The sequence below is a fragment of the Canis lupus genome, chromosome X (assembly GCF_003254725.2).
Source record: "Canis lupus dingo isolate Sandy chromosome X, ASM325472v2, whole genome shotgun sequence".
In the NCBI taxonomy this organism is placed as follows: Eukaryota; Metazoa; Chordata; class Mammalia; order Carnivora; family Canidae; genus Canis; species Canis lupus.
The window spans coordinates 93763595-93783677 of NC_064281.1; positions in this window are offsets into that span (position 1 = coordinate 93763595).

Here is a 20083-nt window from a genome sequence, read left to right on the forward strand (position 1 = left end):
TAGTAAGTTGTCGAAGGCCACACAGCTAATAAGTGGCAGCACAAACATTTCAGTTGTAATCTCGAAATACTTGTCTTAATTTAGTTTCTTCTGAAAGGAAAGCATTTGGTAAAGAGTTGGATCAAGGTAGATTTTTGGGATGTGATCCCAGAAAGCAAAGTGAGAGTGTGTGGAGAATAAGACAGGAAATCAAAGTCACTAAAACAGTGCATTTTTAAGTCACTAATGTCAGTAGTAGGGACTCATTTTTACTGAGACCTCCTGAAAATTGTACAAAGTACTTCCCAGAATAATCTCTCTAAAAAGATAGCTGAATGGTTTATTCACTGACTCCCATCCTCCAATGGTTGAGGGTTGTCCCTGCAAGAGTTAATTCAAGTATACCTCTGGGTTGCATTTGTTCCAGGCCTAAGTGTCTAAGACAAGGCCTTAGTTTAGAAACCAGAAAGTCTTCAAACTACGCAGGGTGAAGGTGGCAGAGCTGTCAGATGGGATTTGTCTGAACTCTCCTGGAACTGTTCATCACAACTGTCGTTGAAATCAGAGGTGTTCCAAGCAGCTGTGACATGGGGCACCAGAGGCATTTGTTGCAGAATTTTAAATCTAGTGCTCTAAACCATGATTCTATTTGGGTCAAACTGTTTCTCAAGAAAAGATTTCACTGTATGTGTTTTCTGATACATGAAATATCCCATGCTTCCCAATACATGAATTATCTCTTTATAAAGGTTAATTGTGCTCCTATTATGTGTCTTGCAGCATTATGGACATCTAGAGTTAAAAAAGCACGAGTCTTGGGATCCCTGGGTGGCGCAGCGGTTTGGCGCCTGCCTTTGGCCCAGGGCGCGATCCTGGAGACCCGGGATCGAATCCCACGTCGGGCTCCCGGTGCATGGAGCCTGCTTCTCCCTCTGCCTATGTCTCTGCCTCTCTCTCTCTCTCTCTCTCTGTGTGTGACTATCATAAATAAATAAAAAATTAAAAAAAGTATTAAAAAAAATAAAGGTTCTTTAAAAAAAAAAAAAAAAAGCACGAGTCTTACTTTCTTAAAAATGTTCATTTGGGCAGCCCGGGTGGCTCAATGGTTTAGCACTGCCTTGGGCCCAGGGTGTGATCCTGGAGACCTGGAATTGAGTCCCACGTTGGGCTCCCTGCATGGAGCCTGCTTCTCCCTCTGCCTGTGTCTCTACCTCTCTCTCTGTGTCTCTTATGAATAAATAAATGAAATCTTAAAAGAAAAAAAATGTTCATTTCTGTGATTATCTGTCAAACAGGTGGACCTGATTCATTTGACTATTACAGGACAATGGAATGGAAATGATTATTCAGGCTTGTTTGTGTGTGTCATGTGTTCAAGTTTGTACATCACTTTTTTTTCAAAGTACAGATGTGAAATCAATTACTGGAATTTATGTCAAAATATTAAGAATTAGCTAAGTAGGCAATAGAAAGTGTAGGTGGAGGATTAGGGGTTGGGAAAACCTGCCAGCATGCCAATAGCTCCTTTCCTGGCAGCTTATTTATGCAGCACACTCTTGCTTTGATCTTCTACAATCTTGAACTCTCTTGACATATCAATTAAAGCCAGACCTCTGAAGAGTCTGTGTTATAGAAGTAAGACCCCATGTTTGATTTTTGGACATTAACAGACCTTCAAAGTATATATGATCATAGTGTGTATGTTTGTGGGTGTGTGTGTGTGTGTGTGTGTGTGCGTGCATGCACATTCATTCATGTGTCTACATTTTAAAGGATGTAAGACAGGCTTGAATCAGATGTGCTTGAAATACTCAAACGGTCACTCTCATATAATTTATTATTCCAAGTCCAATAAGGAACAAAAATATTAGCCATGTATCCTTGTTTATTTGTTGCTATTTCTTTTTTTTTTTAAGAAGATTTTATTTATTCATGAGAGACACACAGAGAGAGAGAGGCAGAGACACAGGCAGAGGGAGAAGTAGGCTCCATGCAGGATCCCCACGTGGCAATCGATCCTGGGAGTCCAGGATCACGTCCTGGGCTGAAAGCAGGTGCCAAACCGTTGACCCACCCAGGGATCCCCTATTTGTTGCTATTTCAAAGGCTCAGCAAGAATATCTGTTTTTATGCATAAGCAGATTAATTTTTTGTGTGAGTTGAAGATCGGGCTTTGTGATTTGAAGAGGGGAAGAATAATCCCTTTTCCAAAGTTATCTATTCTACTAAATTAATGTAGTACATGAAAATTAAATTTTGTACATTTGTTTTTCTTTTCCCATCATTTTTCTTTCATATCGTGACACTTGAGTCCCTGATATGACTTAACATGTCAGTGCTTTTTGAGAGTTAACATGGTCAAATGCAAAGAGTAAGTGAATGAAGTTCAGACTACCTGGGTTTTTTACACTAGTAGTGCCACATATTGTGTAATTTTTGGCAATTTATATATTTACTCTGAGAAGTGTCAGTTTTTCTATCCTTGAGATGCAAATGAGAGCATGATTAAATGATGTATCTGAAAGTGGGAGTCTATACTAAGTGCTCAATAAAAGCCAGTATTTCTTTTCATTCATTGTATGAAAAGATGGCTGAGGGAAGTGTGCTCGTCGCTGATAGAGAATAATTAGCCCAGAAATAAGAGATTGCTGTATTATTAAGGGCCCCACCTACCTTTCAGCTATTGGTAATGGCCTGTAAGAGTTCTTTACCAAATACATGGACTTAAAAGCCTTTCACCTTTTTGTCCCTGTACCTTTTTTCTTTTTAAAAAATTTTTGTATTATTATTTTTTCCTGTACCTTTTTTCTTTGTGACCTCCGTGCCTCAGTTTATCATCAATATATGGTGCCAATCATTTTGTTGTAGGTTTATAGAATGTAGCAGGATACAGTGCCCAGCTGAGTCTCAGAAGTCCAGTATAAACAGAGGCATGACCGAATTCATGGATTTATATGCAGGGAGAGTAGCCATTAGCCTGGTAGGAGGTTGTTGTACTCCCTTTTGTCATCCTCTGCTTTTCCTCCTTAGGTTGGAGATTCATGCTCATTTAAGAAAAGGTCAGACATAAAAGCTTCAAAATTTAGGTCAGCCTAACTCCAATTAACTCTCAAGAACCAGACACCCCACTCCTCATTATGCTGAGCAGTCGTCAGCGTTCTCTAAGGTAAGGGCATACTAATACACTTGACAAGATTCTCTGATTCATTGCATGCTTGCAGTAGAAAGATAAGGGGAGCAAAAAAAAAAAAAAAAAACCAGAATTAATTTTATCCCTGAAATGTGAAGGGATCTACATAAACAAAAGAAGTAGCCTTGTTATTTAAAGTGGAGACTGGAATAATACAATGGCCTAAATATTTGAATTTTATTGACTCTATTTATACAGATTGCTAGGGAGAGTAGTATTTACTGATTGGAAAATAAGAGAGGAAGCAAGTTTCCTGACCAGGATTTTCTATTAAATTTTTCTAAGTTATTTTGGATATATAGAGTCAATAAAAAGAATAGTGGGTTAAAATTGGGGATTCAGATTATCTGGTTGCTAATCTCTGATTTGTTTGTAACTAGGTATATAAATTTAAGCAAATAGTTTAATCTTTATATGCAAAATAAGGGGATTTATCTATCATAGATTGCTTCTAAGTCCCTTTTTCCTGTACATTTTGTAGTTCTATTTTCATCAAATACCTTTGGGTCAAAATGAGAGTCTATACGTATTTGTGATATATTATTGAGAACTCCAGAGCTAGAAAGTACCCTGGAGTTTACCTTTAAGAAGTGTATCACTTACTTTAAAAAATATTCTTGGGAAGTCTGGGTGGCTCATCGGTTGAGCGTCCACTTTCGGCTCAGAGTGTGATCCTGGAGTCCCAGGATCGAGTCCCACACTGGGCTTTCTGCATGGAGGCTGCTTCTCCCTCTGCCTGTTTCTCTGCCTCTCTCTTTCTCTGTGTCTCTCATGAATGAATAAATAAAATCTTTAAAAAAATATTCAAAGATGTTTGTAGAATGTGATATCTTTAAATTATAAGAAATAAAATTGGGGATCCCTGGGTGGCGCAACGGTTTAGCCCTTGCCTTTGGCCCAGGGCGCGATCCTGGAGACCTGGGATCGAATCCCACATCGGGCTCTCTGCTTGGAGCCTGCTTCTCCCTCTGCCTATGTCTCTGCCTCTCTCTCTCTGTGTGTGACTGTCATGAATAAATAAATAAAATCTTAAAAAAAAAAGAAATAAAATTTTAAATAGGAAAACACAAACCATTAGATGAGAGATACATGTTTCAGAACTCTTTGGTGAGCCAGTACCACAATTTGAATATAAAATTGGGTTCTGAGAATCCTGGAAGCCAAGGGGAAAAGTAAAATAAATTGGGTTACGTTTTATCTCATTGTTACATAAAATGAAATACAAAACTTTGTCTTGTAAAAGAAACTTTTCTAACCCTAAAATTAAAATTGTACAAGAAATTGCTTGGATTCTTCTACAAAGGGCTGTTGGTAATGTTACTCAATGGAAATTTATTCAAAATTATTTCTTAGAATATATAGATAATGTTCCTCATTTTAGTTTTCTCATCTGCAAATTGGGAATAATTATCTAGGAATCAAAGATATAGGTAGTAATACTATTGTTTAAGGTGGGGGCATGTATTACTTTACATGAATTAAAAGTTTAGAAATGCATCCAGAGCTTCCGATAATATCCTTAGCCATCACCCTTTCTTTTCCCTTTTGAATTGGCTTCATTCCCTGGGAAAGGTCCCACTGGCTCACATTCACTATACAGTCAATGATAGCAGAATAGATGACTTCATCCCTAGAGTCCAGCCAATATCCTGAATATTTTGATGTTGGGCAAATTTGTATTATATTGCAATCTCTGCACAAATCACTGCAGCCTGCTTAATGGAATGCTTTCAGTTAGGCAGGTATGAGTCAAGGGTCTATCCATGAAGAAGAGTCTAGAATTAGTGTCTCCAAACTACATGCATTTAGAATGGGGGGTAGTATGGGGTGAAGTGTGGTGGAGAATGTCCTTCATCAGTCGTTGAGATGTCAAACACAAGAAATAAAAATTATATGTGTTAATTACAATAAAGTCATAGGCCAAACATTGTTTGGTCAGTACGGAATGATCATGAGGAAATTTAATTAAACTGCAACATTCAACGTGTCAAGAAAGGATAGATTAAAGTATTCATTTCATAGTAGGAATCCCCTTGCCATTTGGATAGGAGTTTTCATATTTCAGTGACTTGGAAAGTTAATATTTCCTATCACAAACTGTTTTGTATGCTTCCCACTTGCTGTCTTTTAATTGATAGACATCTACTAGGTGTGTTCATTCTTCTCAATAGTTTATAAATTCATCGTGGCTTGGGAGTCTCCTCTTTTGGAAACTGTGTATATTCTCTCCCATCCTTTAGGTATTTCTCTTTTTTGGTTAGTATCTGAGGTCAATTTTCTTTTCTTTCTTTTATTTAAAATTTTTATTTATTTATTTATTTATGATAGTCACACACACAGAGAGAGAGAGAGAGGCAGAGACATAGGCAGAGGCAGAAGCAGGCTCCATGCACCTGGAGCCCGACGTGGGATTCGATCCTGGGTCTCCAGGATCGGGCCCTGGGCCATAGGCAGGGGCCAAACCGCTGCGCCACCCAGGGATCCCTCAATTTTATTTTCTACATTTCTTCTGGAAGTTTCAATTCAGCATTGTTATGCTGATATGAAATATGTCCTTCCTCTACAAATTTGTTATGAGGACCAAATGAAATAATGTTAGATATCTATATCTGTGAAGTGCTTAGTTTGGCAATAATAGGCACTCGATAAATAGTAACAGTGAATATGAATATTGTTCAAACAACAGTTAAAAAAATACAGGAACAAGACAGATATTGATGGGGCCCATTGTTTTCTTTACCAGAACTTTTTTGTTTTTTGAATGCCTTGTTGTTTAATGGCATTAGTATCTTCTCTGTGAATCAGATTTAAAGATTCCACAGGGCAGCCCGGGTGGCTCAGCGGTTTAGCGCCGCCTTCAGCCCAGGGCCTGGTCCTGGAGACTCGGGATCAGGTCCCACATGGGGCTCCCTGCATGCAGCCTGCTTCTCCCTCTGCCTGTGTCTCTGCCGCCCTGCCTCCCGTCTGTGTCTCTCATGAATAAATAAATAAAATCTTTAAAAAAAATTCCACAATAATTAATTTTCCCTGTATCTGTTTTCTAATGTATTATCAGTGGACAAATCCCACTGGTTGCTTCCCTGTAATATCTCTTAGATATCTTTATTTTTTTCCTATCCCTTTGCCTTTAATCTAGTTCTGACCCTCTTTCCTCTTTCTTATAGCACATTGCAGCTGGGGTGCCTGGGTGGCTCAGTCAGTTAAGCATCTGACTCTTGATTTCAGCTCAGGTCATGATCTCAGAGTGCTGGGAATGAGCCTCCTGTAGGGCCCTGCACTCAGGGTGGAGACTGCATAAGATTCTCTCTAATCCTCTCCGTTTGCACCCCCCCCCCAATCTCTTTCTCTTTCAAAAACTAAAGAAATAAAATAGCAATTTACACCTAAATAGTGATTTCCTTATGTCCCCTCTGTACTATGTTCTGCTGCTGGATTGTTCATATGATCCTCCCTCTTTATTGCTTAGAAATCAACAATGCCTCCGTGGCTTGTAATGTCCCTATTTCTGATCATATCTTCCAATCGTCTCAGGGAGGCTTGGATCTGGGTTTTCAGTCTCACGAATATCACCCTAATAAGTTGCAAGAATCACCAAAAGTGAGCTATTCACATTTTTCCATAAATTCCTCGTCCTTTCCTGCCTTCATACACGTAGTCTTCTTTCCACTTGGAATGCTCTTATTTCCTATCATAATGTATCCAAATTCTTATTTTTCAAGATCCATGTTAAATACCACCTACTCTATGTAGCTATTCTTGATTTTCACAACACAATCTTTCCATTCTCTAATTGCCATGACATTTCCTTATTTCCTTATTTTCTACTTTATAGTCCCTTAACTAAACAACTGAAGGATCTCATTTCTGTCAATGAGATCCTTTCAATTCCTTAAGGTTTGGATCTATATCAGCTAGAGTTTTGTAATCTTTCAACACAGAACTCATAATAGGTGCTAATTTAATGTTAATGATATGAATACATTAAATTTTATCTCAAGTATGCTCTTATACCTTAATTTCTGGTATTCTAATATTAAACAGTAGTATGAAAAAGAATATAGTTAGAATGTAGTATATAGTTAATATCTTTCCCTTTTTTTCTAATTTTTTGCAATAAGCTTAAGGCAAAGACAAGGATGCACCTAGTTCTTGATTAAACTTTCAGATAAATACTTGAAAATCCAGAATTTTTGCTTTTGATTAATAAAATCCATATGTCTTAAGTAAAATACATTTGGTAATAAAATTGACATATGTTTTTGGAAAAGAAAACCATGTCCATATTCTTATAAGGTCATTCCAGCGTTGCATGGAGGTAGGCCACATTAGCAACTCTAGGCAGAGCAAAATACTGTACTGAAAAAGTTTGAATTTACAAACTATTGGACAAACACTGACATGAAATCAGAATTATGTGGGAACACCTGGGTGGCTCAGGGCATGGTCCTGGAGTTCTGGGATCGAGTCCCATATTGGGTTCCCTGCATGGAGTCTGCTTGTCCCTCTGCTTGTGTCTCTGCCTCTCTCTCTCTGTGTCTCTCATGTAAAAAAAAAAAATAATAATAAATAAATAAATAAATAAATAAAATCTTAAAAAAAAGAAATCAGAATTATGTAATATAAACAATAGAAATGATACTGTTGACAGGATATATGGATTTCTTTTCCAAACTGGGTCTCTTTATTAAAAACAAAAATAACAAATGTGCCTATTGTAGAACAACTGACTTAGATTAAAACTGTCTCTGTAGGCAGATACCAAGCATAATTTATCCATATATAAAATGACAATTTTCTTTTCTGGGAGATCATTGATATTCCCATATAGTTTGATCACTAATCAAATAGTTCACTAAGTCAGTTATATTTTCCAAATTTTATAGTGTATTGAGCCAGTTAGTTCCATTTTCCAAAATGTTTTGGTGCTGTTAGGCTGTTAAAAGGTATATGGGATGTGATCTCAATCCTACAATCTACTGACAGAAAATTGCTATGCAAGTGTCATAAAGGGATGCATAATGGGATAGAGGCAAGGGAGGAAAAATTTTACATTGGCGCTATAGTGTGCAAATATTGTTCTGATCTATATATCAGTTTTATGTTCGATTTTACATTGTTATCATACAGGTATGAGGCCTGTTGATCAAATACTTGTTTATGTTATGATTTTATTATCAGAGATCTCCCAGATGTAAATTGTTTTTCTTTTCTTTATTAAAGATCTTGTTTATTCATTCATGAGAGAGAGAGAGAGAGAGGCAGAGACACAGGCAGAGGGAGAAGCCAACACCATGCAGGGAGCCTGATGTAGGACTCAACCCTGGGTTTCCAGGATCACGTCCCCGGCTGAAGGCGGTGCTAAACCGCTCAGCCACTGGGGCTGCCCTGTTTTTCTTTTCTACATGCTCCAGACTTATCTATATTATGACTGGAAGTTTGTACCTTTTGAGTACCTTCAGCCATTTTGCCCATCACACCAATGGGAACCACCAATTTGTTATCTGTATCCATGAGTTTGTTTTTTATTGTTATTGTTAACTGTAAATATGTGAGGTCATATGGTATTTATGTTTTTCGGACTTATTTCTTTTGGTCAGTGCCCTCAAGTTCCATCCACTTTGACACAATTTGCAGGATTTCATTCATTTTTATGATTAATATACTATTGTACATACTGCATACAACATTTTCTTTATTTATTAATTCATCTTCCGATACTTGGTTTGTTTTCATTTGTTATTATAATGTTACATTGATCATAGTGGTGCAGATATGTTTTCTAGATGGTGATTTCATTTCTTTTTCTTTTTGAAAAATATCCCAAAGTAAAATTGGTGGATCATATGATTGTTCTAATTTTAATTTTTTGAGGATTGCATGCTGTTTTCTATATTCCTTTACCAATTTATATTCCAATCAGTAGTTACACAAGGGTTCCTTTTATTAGAAATCTTCACCAACACTCATTATCTTTTGTCTTTTGGATAATAGTGACTTTAACAGATGAGAAGTCTTACTGGTACTTTGATTTTGATTTCCCTCCTGGTTAGTCTTGTTGAGCACCTTTTCACATAACTCTTGGGCATTTGTATATGTGTTTTGGAAAAAATATGTATTGTAAATCCTCTCTGTATTTTTTAAGTGTATCTTTTTATTATTCTGTTTTATGCGTTCTTTATATATTTTCGATATTAACCTCTTATAACATACATGGTTTGCCTCCCATATATAACTGTAAAAATAAAGAATCTTTTATAATGTTTTCTTATTCTAAAAGCCTTGTAAAAGTATTACATGAAACTTACAAGATACAAACTGAATAACCACTCCACCTCCAGGAAAACTCACATCATTCATTTGGTCTACAAGCTGAATTATTTTAAATTCCAATTTTATCGGGGTGTGTATTTGCAGGTATATTTTCCTGTATTTCTGTCAGTCGCCTGGTTGGGTCAGTGGTTGGGCTTCTGCCTTTGGCTCGGGGCGAGATCCCATGATCTGGAATTGAGTCCCTCTTGGGACTCCTTGCAAAGAGCCTGCTTCTTCCTCTGCCTTTGTCTCTGCCTCTATCTCTGTGTGTCTCTCATGAATAAATAAATAAAATATTTTTAAAAATTTAAAAAATATATTTTCCTGTATTTCTGTATGTATATTCAATTGCAGAAATTATATCACAAGATATCTTGTCTTTTGTAACCTGATTTTTTTACTTAAACATATTTATTTACTTAAACATTAAAAAAAATTTAATTTTTCAATTTTAAATTTTTAAAAGATTTTATTTATTTATTCATGAGAAACACACAGAGAGAGAGACAGAGACACAGGCAGAAGAAGAAGCAGGCTCCGTGCAAGGATCCCAATGTGGAACTCAATCCCGGGATCACGCTCTGAGCTAAAGGCAGATGCTCAACCGCTGAGCCACCCAGGCGTCCCTATGTCGACTTTTAAAATTTGATCAACAGATTATCGGTTTAGTATTCTCTTTCTTGATTAGGAACATCTGATGCTTTATATGGAAATTTTTTAGTCTTTTGCAGTGTTTAACTTTATTTTTATTCAATATTCCTGTATATTTTGTGTGTGTGTGCCTCAGATTTTCTTAGATACTGTGTTTTTATTATTATCAACCACATGGTTATATCATTATTATCTTCATTATCACTAATATTTGTTGAATACTTATTACATGCCAGCTACTACCTAAAGATTCATGTGCATTCTCATTTGGTATTTTCACAAAAAACATTAATGTAGAAATGATTATCTTGTATACCTGTTGTAAAAAAGGAGATACTTTCTAGTTTCTAGGCTCAACGACTATTGACGGGCTTATCGTATTGCAAGGAAGTACCGATTGTGGTCTTACTTTAAGACAAATTGTTTTCAAGGTAAGAGCATAAGCATGTTTAGAAAAGTCACTTTGAAATTAAGAAAGGTATATTTCATAATGATTTTAAAGATGTTCTGGAGGGGTGTCTGGGTGGTAGAGTTGGTTAAGTGTTTGAATCTTGTTTTCAGTACAGGTCATAATCGCAGGGTCTTGGGATCGAGCTCTGTGTTGGTCTCTATGCTAAGCATGTAGTTTGGTTGAGATTCCCTTTCCCACCCTCTCTGGTCCATACTTTCTCTCTCTCTCTCTCTCTCTCTCTCTCTCTCTCTCTTTTAAAAGATTTTATTTATTCATAAGAGACACACAGAGAGAGGTAGAGACACAGGCAGAGGCAGAAGCAGACTCCATGCAAAGAGTCCAATGTGGGACTCGAACCCGGGAACCCGGAATCATCCCCTGAGGGAAAGGCAGGTGCCCAACCGGTGAGCAACTCAGGCATCCCTCTCTCTCTCAAAATAAATAAATAAAAACCTTTTTAAAAAAGATGTTCTGGAAAATATAATCTAATGATAATCTATTAGTTAAATACGAAATATATAAAACACAGACAAAACCATATATTTACAAAGAGTATCTTCGATTTGAATCCTGGTTTTACTATAAGTAATCTGTTTGACCTTAAAGAAATTACTTAACACCTGTATTGGTGAATTTCCCCAGATTCAAAATGGGGAAAGTCAAAATACCTACCTCATCTTGTTTTTATAAGGATTAAGTGAATTTTATCATGTAAAGAACTGTAAATGGTACCTGAAATATCACAAGGTCTCAATGCTGACTATGGTTTGATGTTGATGGAAATATGAGGTGAAGTAAAAGCAAGCAAGACTCATCCCAATAAATCTCAGCCTATGAGAGAACAAGTATGTAATAAATAAGTAGATGCATGTTCTTAATAACACAATAACTCTGATAGTACACATGTATTCAGTTTTATATTTTACAAACCTTGTTTTATTTATTTAATTTTAATGTTAGTACCTGAGGTATGCAGAACTGACTCCCAAAGATAACTGTACTGTATTTCTTGGAATCTTTATGGTACATTAAATGGTAAAAGTGACTTCAGATGTAATTAAGATATGGACCTTAAGATAGGAAAATTATCATGGGTTGTCCAGGTTTGTGTAATCTGATCACATGAGGACTTAAAAGAGGACAACATTCTCTGGGTAATGTAAGAAAGATTTGGTTAACGAGCTGGAGACATATAGCAGAATTTAAAGAAATTTTATGTATGAGATTGACTTGACAGTGTCTTTGCTGATTTTGCAATAGTTGGTTCCACTTGACAAGGCTGACAGTCAGCAGGGAATTGAGGACATCAGTTTTACAAATGCCAGGAACTGAAATGTTGCCAGTCAACTATCTAAATGAGGTTGGAAGCAAAATTTTCCTGGGTCCTCCCGGTAGCAACCAAGCTTAATGCTTTCATTTGGCACTGTGTGGCCCTAATTGTACAACGAACTGAGGCCTATTCGATTAGATCCAGACCCATGGAAACTGAGAGATAATGAATTGATGTTTTAAGCTGTTAAATTTGTGATCTGTTATTACACATTCAAAGAAAACTAATATGGCCTCCTGCTATTTTTATCAAAATTGAATAGATCACAAAGTAAATCTCAATGAATTCTCTAGAGTAAAAACATCATAAATCAGCTTCTGTACCATAAATAACATAAAGATAAAACATAAGATAAATTTAAATTAAGATACAGAATACCCAGTGGCTTGAAAATGTTCATAATGATATGCAAAACTCTGTCCTTAAATAAAGTTATTGAAAGAGAAAAGTTAAACCTTGTTTAAGAATATTGAAGAAGGAGGTTTTTGGATAATGAGAATATTACTGGCTAATAAATTTGGGATTGGAAAAATCTATAGTGAAATACATATTAAAATCCCTAATCCTCTTTATGAGAGGATCAAAGAATGAATCAGTATCATGACTCAAGAAAGTAGAAAGACAATAAAAGAGCGATTAGATATCAATAAAAGTGAGTAAATAAATTTGAAAGGAGAAAAATGTACAGACATGAAGTTCATTTTAAAAAATAAGCAATACAAATGATAATTCTAAAATTTTGATAATCAATAAATTAGTAAGACTGAAAGAACAGAACTGTACATTAAGAATAGAAGCAGGTGGGCAGCCCGGGTGGCTCAGCGGTTTAGCGCTACCTTCAGCCCAGGGCCTGATCCTGGAGACCCGGGATGGAGTCCCACTTCGGGCTCCCTGCATGGAGCCTGCTTCTCCCTCTGCCTGTGCCTCTGAGTCTCTCTGTGTGAGTATGTCTCTCATGAATAAATAAATAAAATCTTAAAAAAAAAAAAAAAGAATAGAAGCAGGGATGTCTGGGTGGCTCAGAGTTTGAGCGTCTGCCTTTTGGCTCAGGCCCTGATTCTGAAGACCCAGGACCCACATTGGGCTCCTTGCATGGAGCCTGTTTCTCCCTCTGCTTGTGTCTCTGCCTCTCTCTGTGTCTCTCATGAATAAATAAAATCTTAAAAGAAAAAGAAAGGCTTTCTTGTTTAAAAAAAAAAAAGAATAGAATAAGAGGAAATAACCACAGGTAAGAATTTTAAAATGGTATATTCTTTATCTTTTTGCTCATTGAATTTAAAAGCAGGGTAAATATATGCAAATAATAATTTCCAAATTAGCTCAATAAGAGAGTAAAACTTATGGAAAACATTACCTATGGGTAGAAATGAGAAAGCCAGTACAACTTATTGACCACATAAAGTGACCACATAAAGTTTCCCTGGAAAATTCTCTCACATTTTCAAACAAAATATAGTTATTGTTATTTATATTGCATCAGACAATAGAGAAAGTAGGGAAAATGTTTTTCTCAGGCCAGTACTAGCTTAATAATAAAGTATGATAGTTAAAAGTAGAAAAGTAGTGACAATTTTCAATTTTGAATACAGGTTTGAACATCTGAAGTAGATTCATCATAAGTAGAATTTAAGAGTATACTGATTCATCAAAGAACATGAACAAGCAGACTTTATTCTAGCAATTGAAGATCGTTCAATATTATTCGGTTTGATGATATTTGCAATAGTAATAACAGATACAAAAGGAAAAATAAAGTATACAATCGTTTGGTGGACAGATGTGAAAAATGATAAAATTCAATGTCTATTATACATAAAAATATAACAAAATACCAATAGAATTCTCACTAAAGTAGTAGCTGGCATCATTTTTTAAAATTGAAGTATATTTAACATACAATGTTCTATTAGTTTCATGGCCCAGTGCTCATTTCATTGAGTGTACCCCTAATCCTCTTCATCTGTTCTTTTTTTTCTGACTTACTTTGTTCTTTTAAATTCCACATATGAGTTATATCATATGGTATTTGTCTTTATCTCAAGATCTCATTCCCTTTTATGGCTCAGGACTATTCCATTTTCTGTGTATATGTGTGTGTGTGTGTGTGTGTGTGTGTGTGTGTATCACTTATTTATCCATTCATTTTTGAATGGACACTTGGATTACTTTCACATCATTTCCTTTCTAAATAATGTTTAATAAATAAGAGTGTGCATACCTTTTCAAATTAGTGTTATCGTTTTCATTGGATAGATTGCTAGTAGTGGCATTACTGGATCATATCATAATTCAATTACTATTTTTTGGAGATACCTCCATCTTGTTTTCTTCCTTTTTTGTCTTCATTAAATTTCTATTTAGGGCAGCTCTGGTGGCTCAGTGGTTTAGTGCTGCCCTCAGCCCAGGGCCTGATCCTGGAGACCCAGGATCGAGTCCTACGTCGGGCTCCCTGCATGGAGCCTGCTTCTCCCTCTGCCTGTGTCTCTGTCTCTCTCTCTCTCTCTCTGTGTCTTTCATGAATAAATAAAAATTTTTAAAAAAATTTCTATTTAAATTTCAGTTAGTTAACATACAGAATAATATTAGTTTCATATGTACGATATAGTGACTTAACACTCCATACAACAACTGGTGCTGATCATTCCATCTGCACTCCTTAATACCCATAAACTATTTTTCCCATCCACACACCCACCTCCCCTATGGTAGCCATCATTTTGTTTCCTATAGTTAGTCTGTTTCTTGGTTTGCCTCCCTCTTTTTTCCTCCTTTGCTCATTTGTTTTGTTTCTTAAATTCTACATTTGAGAGAAATTATGTGGTTTTTGCCTTTCTTTGAGCGTAGTACTCTCTAGCTCCATCCATGTCATTGCAAATGGCAAGATTTCATTCTTTTTGATGGCTGAGTAATATATCGTTTTATATATATACCACATCTTTACCATTCATGGACATCTGGACCGTTGCCATAATTTGGCCATTGTAGGTAATGCTATCAAAAATATCAGGGTGCATGTATACTTTTCTGGGGTTTTATAAAGATTTATTTATTTATTTTAGAGAGAGAAAGCATGGAGGAAAGAGGAGAAGAAGTGGGGGGAGAGACTCTTAAGCAGGCAACTTGCTGAGTGCAGAGTCTGATGTGGGACTTAATTTCATGACCCTGAGTTCAGGACCTGAGCAGGAACCAAGAGTTGGACGTGCCACGCAGGGCACCCCCTTCAAATCAGTATTTTTATAGCTTTTGCATAAATAACTCACAACGCAATTGCTGGATTATAGGATAGTTGTATTTTCTCTCTTTTTAAAAAATTTTTTAAAAGATTTTTAATTTATTTATTCATGAGAATACACATTAAGGAGAGGCAGAGACACAGGTAGAGGGAGAAGCAGGCTCCATGCAGGGAGCCCGACATGGGACTCAATCCCAGGTCTCCAGGATCATGCCCTGGGCTGAAGGCGGCGCTAAACCGCTGAGCCACCCGCGCTGGCCTCTTTTTTAAAATTTTTATTTAAATTCTAGTTAGTTAACATATAGTGTAATATTGGCTTCAGGAGTAGAATTTAGTGATTCATCACTTACATGTAACACCCATTGATCATTTTAACAAGTGCCTTCTTAATACCCATCACTCACTTAGCCCTTCCCCCACCCACATGCCTCCATCCACTGTTTGTTCTCTATTGTTAACAATCCCTTAGGATTTGTTTTCCTCTCTTTTGTTTGTTCCCCTTCCCATGTATTCATCTATTGTGATTTTTAGATTACACATAAGAATGAAATCATATGGTATTTGTCTTTCTCTGACTGACTTATTTTTTAGCATAATGTATTCTAGGTCCATCCGTGTTGCAAATGGTCAGATTTCATTCTTTTTGCTGGCTGAGTAATAACGCACTGAATACATATACCACATCTTCTTTATCCATTCATCTGTCAATGAACATTTTCCATAGTTTGGCTATTATCGATAATGGTGTTATTAACCTCGGTGTGCACGTACCGCTTCAAATTTGTATTTTGTATCATTTTGGTAAACACCTAGTGGTGCAGTTGCTTGGTTATAGGCTAGTTCTATTTTTAACTTTTTGAGAAGCCTCCATATTGTTTCCCAGAGTGGCTACACCAGTTTGCATTCCCATCAGCATTGCAAGAGTGTTCCCCTTTCTCTACATCCTTGAGTTTCCTAGCATTGTTGAAATTAGCCATTCTGATAGGTGTGAGATGGTATCTCATAATGGTTTTAATATGTATTTCACAGAAGATGAGTAATGTTCAGCATATTTTTGTGTGTCTGTCAGTCATCTTTATGTCTTCTTTGGAAAAATGTCTATTCATGTCTTATCCTCATTTTTAGTTGGATTGTGTCCTTTTTTGCTTGTTTAGTTTTACGAGGTCTTTATATATTTTGGATACTAACCCCTTATCAGATATGTTATTTGCAATTACCTTCCCTCATTCTGAAGTTTGCTTTTTTTTTTTTTTGAAGTTTGCTTTTTATTTTCACTTTTTGATTGATTCCTTAGTCATGAATAAGGTTTTGTATCTTGATAAAGTCCCAGTGTTTTGTTTTGTTTTTTTAGCTTTTGTTTTCCTTGCCTCAGGAGACATAGGTAGTAAGAAGTAGCTTTGGGCAAGATCAAGGAGGTTAGGGCCTGTGTTCTCCTTAAGGAATTTGATGGTTTCCCGTCTCACATTTAGTGCTTTCATCCATTTGGAATTTGTTTTTGTGTACGGTGTTAGAAAATGGTCCAGTTTCATTTTTCTGTATCGGGCTTTCCAGTTTTCCCAACACCATTTGTTGAAGAGACTGTCTTTTTCCATTTCTTTGTGTTGGCTTAAATTTCTTCCATCAATTATTTATACATTTCATAGTATAAAAGTATACCTTAAGGTCTTTCACCTCTTTAGTTTTATTCACCTCTTCAAGTTTATTCCTAGGTACTTTGTTAATTTTTGGTGGAATTTTAAATGGGATTGTTTTCTTAATTTCTCTTTCTGCTCCTTCTTTAGTGATGTATAGAAATGTGATAGATTTTTGTACATTGATTTTGTATCCTGTGACTTTTCTGAATTTATCAGTTCTAGCAATTTTTTGGTCGAGTCCTTTGGGTTTTCTATATAGAGTACCATGCAATCGCTAAATAGTGGAAGTTAGGGTTCTTTCGTGATAATTTTGGTGTCTTTTCTTTTCGTGGTTGCTAAGGCTACAACTTCAAATGCTGTGTTAAATAAAAGTGGTAAGAGTGAATATCCCTGTCTTGCTCCTGACCATGGAGGAAAAACTCTCAGTCTTTTCCCATTGAGTATTATATTAGCTGTGGGTTTTTCATATTTGGCCTCTGTGATTTTGAGGTATGTTCCCTCCATCCCTACTTTGCTGAGGGTTTTTATAATTATTGGGTGTTTTATTTTGTCAAATGCTTTTTCTGTATCTATTGAGAGGATTGTATGGTTCTTATCTTTTCTTTTATTAATGTGCTGTATCGTGTTGATTGATTTGCAAATATTGAACCAGCCTTGTAGCCCAAGAATAAATCCCACTTGATCATGGTGAATAATTCTTTTAACATACTGTTGGATAAGATTTGCTGGTACTTCGTTGATAGTATTTGCATCCATGTTCATCAGGGACATCGCAGTTTGTTTGTTTGTTTGTTTTGTATAGTCTTAAACTGTTTTGTTATCAGTATATTGCTGGCCTCATAAAATGAATTTGAAAGTTTTCCTTTTATTTCTATTGTTTAGAATAGTTTAGGGAAGAATAGGTATTAACTCTTCCTTAAATGTTTGGTAGAATATACCTGTGAAGCCATCTGGCCCTTGACTTGTATGTTGGGAATTTTTTAAATTACTGATTCAACTTTTTTTCTTAACTGATTCAATTTTATTGCTGGTTATTGGTCTGTTCAAGTTTTCTATTTTTTCCTGCTTAATTTTTGCTAGTTTCTATGAACTTAACTATTTCTTCCAGGTGGTCCAAAGTGTTGGCATATAATGTTTTCTAGTATTCTCTTATAATTGATTGCATTTCTGTGGTGTCGGTTGTTATTTCTCCTCTCTCACTTGTGATTTTATTTATTTGTTTCCTTTCTCTTTTCTTTTTGATAAGTCTGTCTAGAAGTTTATCGATTGTGTTACTTTTTTCACAGAATCAGCTCCTGGTTTCATTGCTCTGTTATAGTATTTTAAAAATTTCTATATTTTTTTCTTGTCCTAATCTTTATTCTTTCTTTTCTTCTACTGCCTTTAGGCTTTGTTTCTTCTTCTTTTTCTGGCTCTTTTAGGCATATCATTAGGTTTCTTATTTGTGATTTTTCTTGCTTCTTGAGGTAGATCAGTATTACTATATCATTCCCTCTTAGGATAGATTTTCCTGAATCCCAAAGGTGGCATAGTGATATTTTGTTCATTTTTATTTGTTTCCATATACTTTTCATTTCTTCTTTAATTTCCTGATAGTAGTATGTTTTTTAACCTCTATGTATTTGTAGTCTTCTTTCCAGATTTTTTCTTGTGTTTGACTTCTAGTTTTATAATGTTTGTGCTCAGAAAGATGCATCATATGATTTTAGTCTTTTTTCTGTTTGTTCAAACCTGTTTTGTGACCTAATGTGTGACGTTTTCTGGATAATGTCCCATGTGCATTTAAAAGGAATATGTCTGATGCTATTTTATGATGGAATGTTCTAAATATATTGGGTATGTCCATTTGCTCCAATGTGTCATCCAAAGCCCTTGTTTACTTGTTTATATTTTTAGATGATCTGTTCATTTATATAAGTGGGTTTTTAAATCTCCTACTATAATTGTGTTATTATCCATTAGTGCCTTTATGTTTGTTATTTTATTTATTTGAGTACTCTGATGTTGGATGCCTGTTTACAATTTCTATACCTTCTTGCTGGATTTTATTATATATGACAACATAATGCCCTTCTTTCTCTGTTTTTAGTTTTCATTTTAACGTCCATTTTGTCCACTATTAGTAATGCTATTTTCTTTTGACCTCCATTTGCCTGATAAATATTTCTCCACCCCCTCACTTTCAATCAGAATGTATGTTTAGGACTAAAGTTAGTGTTTTGCAGGCAGCATATACATACATATGGCTTGTTTTTTTAATTTTCCATTCTGATAATCTGTTTTGATTACAGTGTTTAATTCATTTACATTCAAAGTTACTGATATGTATTTTTGTCATCTTATGATTTTTTTGGCCTTTTTTTCTGGAGATTTTCTCTGTTCCTTTCTTGTCTTTGACACTTTTGATCTGTCCTTTGCAGTTAAGACGTCCCCTTTAACATTTCTTGCAAGGCTGGTTTAGTGGTTATGGAATCTTTTAGTTTTTGTTCTGCGGGAAACTCTTTATTTCACCTTGTAATCTGAATGATACCCATACTCTATTGATTATTCTTGGCTGCAGATTTTTTCTATTCAGCCCTTTGAATATATCATGCCACTTTCTTCTGGCTTTCCTTGTTTCTTTTGAGAAATCTCCACTTAGCCCTATAGGTTTGTCTCTTATAAGATAAGTACATGTTTTGTCTTGGTGCTTTTAAGAATTTTTCCCTCAGTATGATTTGAAAATTTACTTATAAATGTTTTGATATTTAACTGCTTTTGTTTATTTTGAGGGAGTTTTTGGTGCTTCCAAGATCTGAATGTATGTTTCCTTACCCAGATTAGGGAAGTTTTCTGTTATTATTTCTTGAAGTGAATTTTCTGCTCATTTTCTTTCTTTTGTTCTTCTAGGTCTCATATAATATAAATGTTATTTTATTTATGGAATCATTGTGTGCCCTAAATCGTTTCTCTTGTTTCATGTTTCTTTCTCTCTTTTGTTCTGCTTCATTGTTTTTCATTATTTTACCTTCTAGGTCACTAATTCATTTCTCTGCTTCTTCCAGCCTGCTGTTCATTACATAAGTCTGCTTCCATTTTCATTTATCACATTCTTCACTTCTGATTGATTCATTTTTACTGTTTTCTCCTTTTTTTTTCTTTCTCCTTTTCTCTGTTTCTCCCTTTTCTCTTCTTTTCTCAAGCATAATTAGTATTCTTGTGATTGTTGCTTTAAATTCTCCATCAGGAATGTTACTTTTATCTATTTCACTTCCATCTCTGGCTGTGGCCTTATCTTGGTCTTTCATTTGGGATAAATTCTTCCATT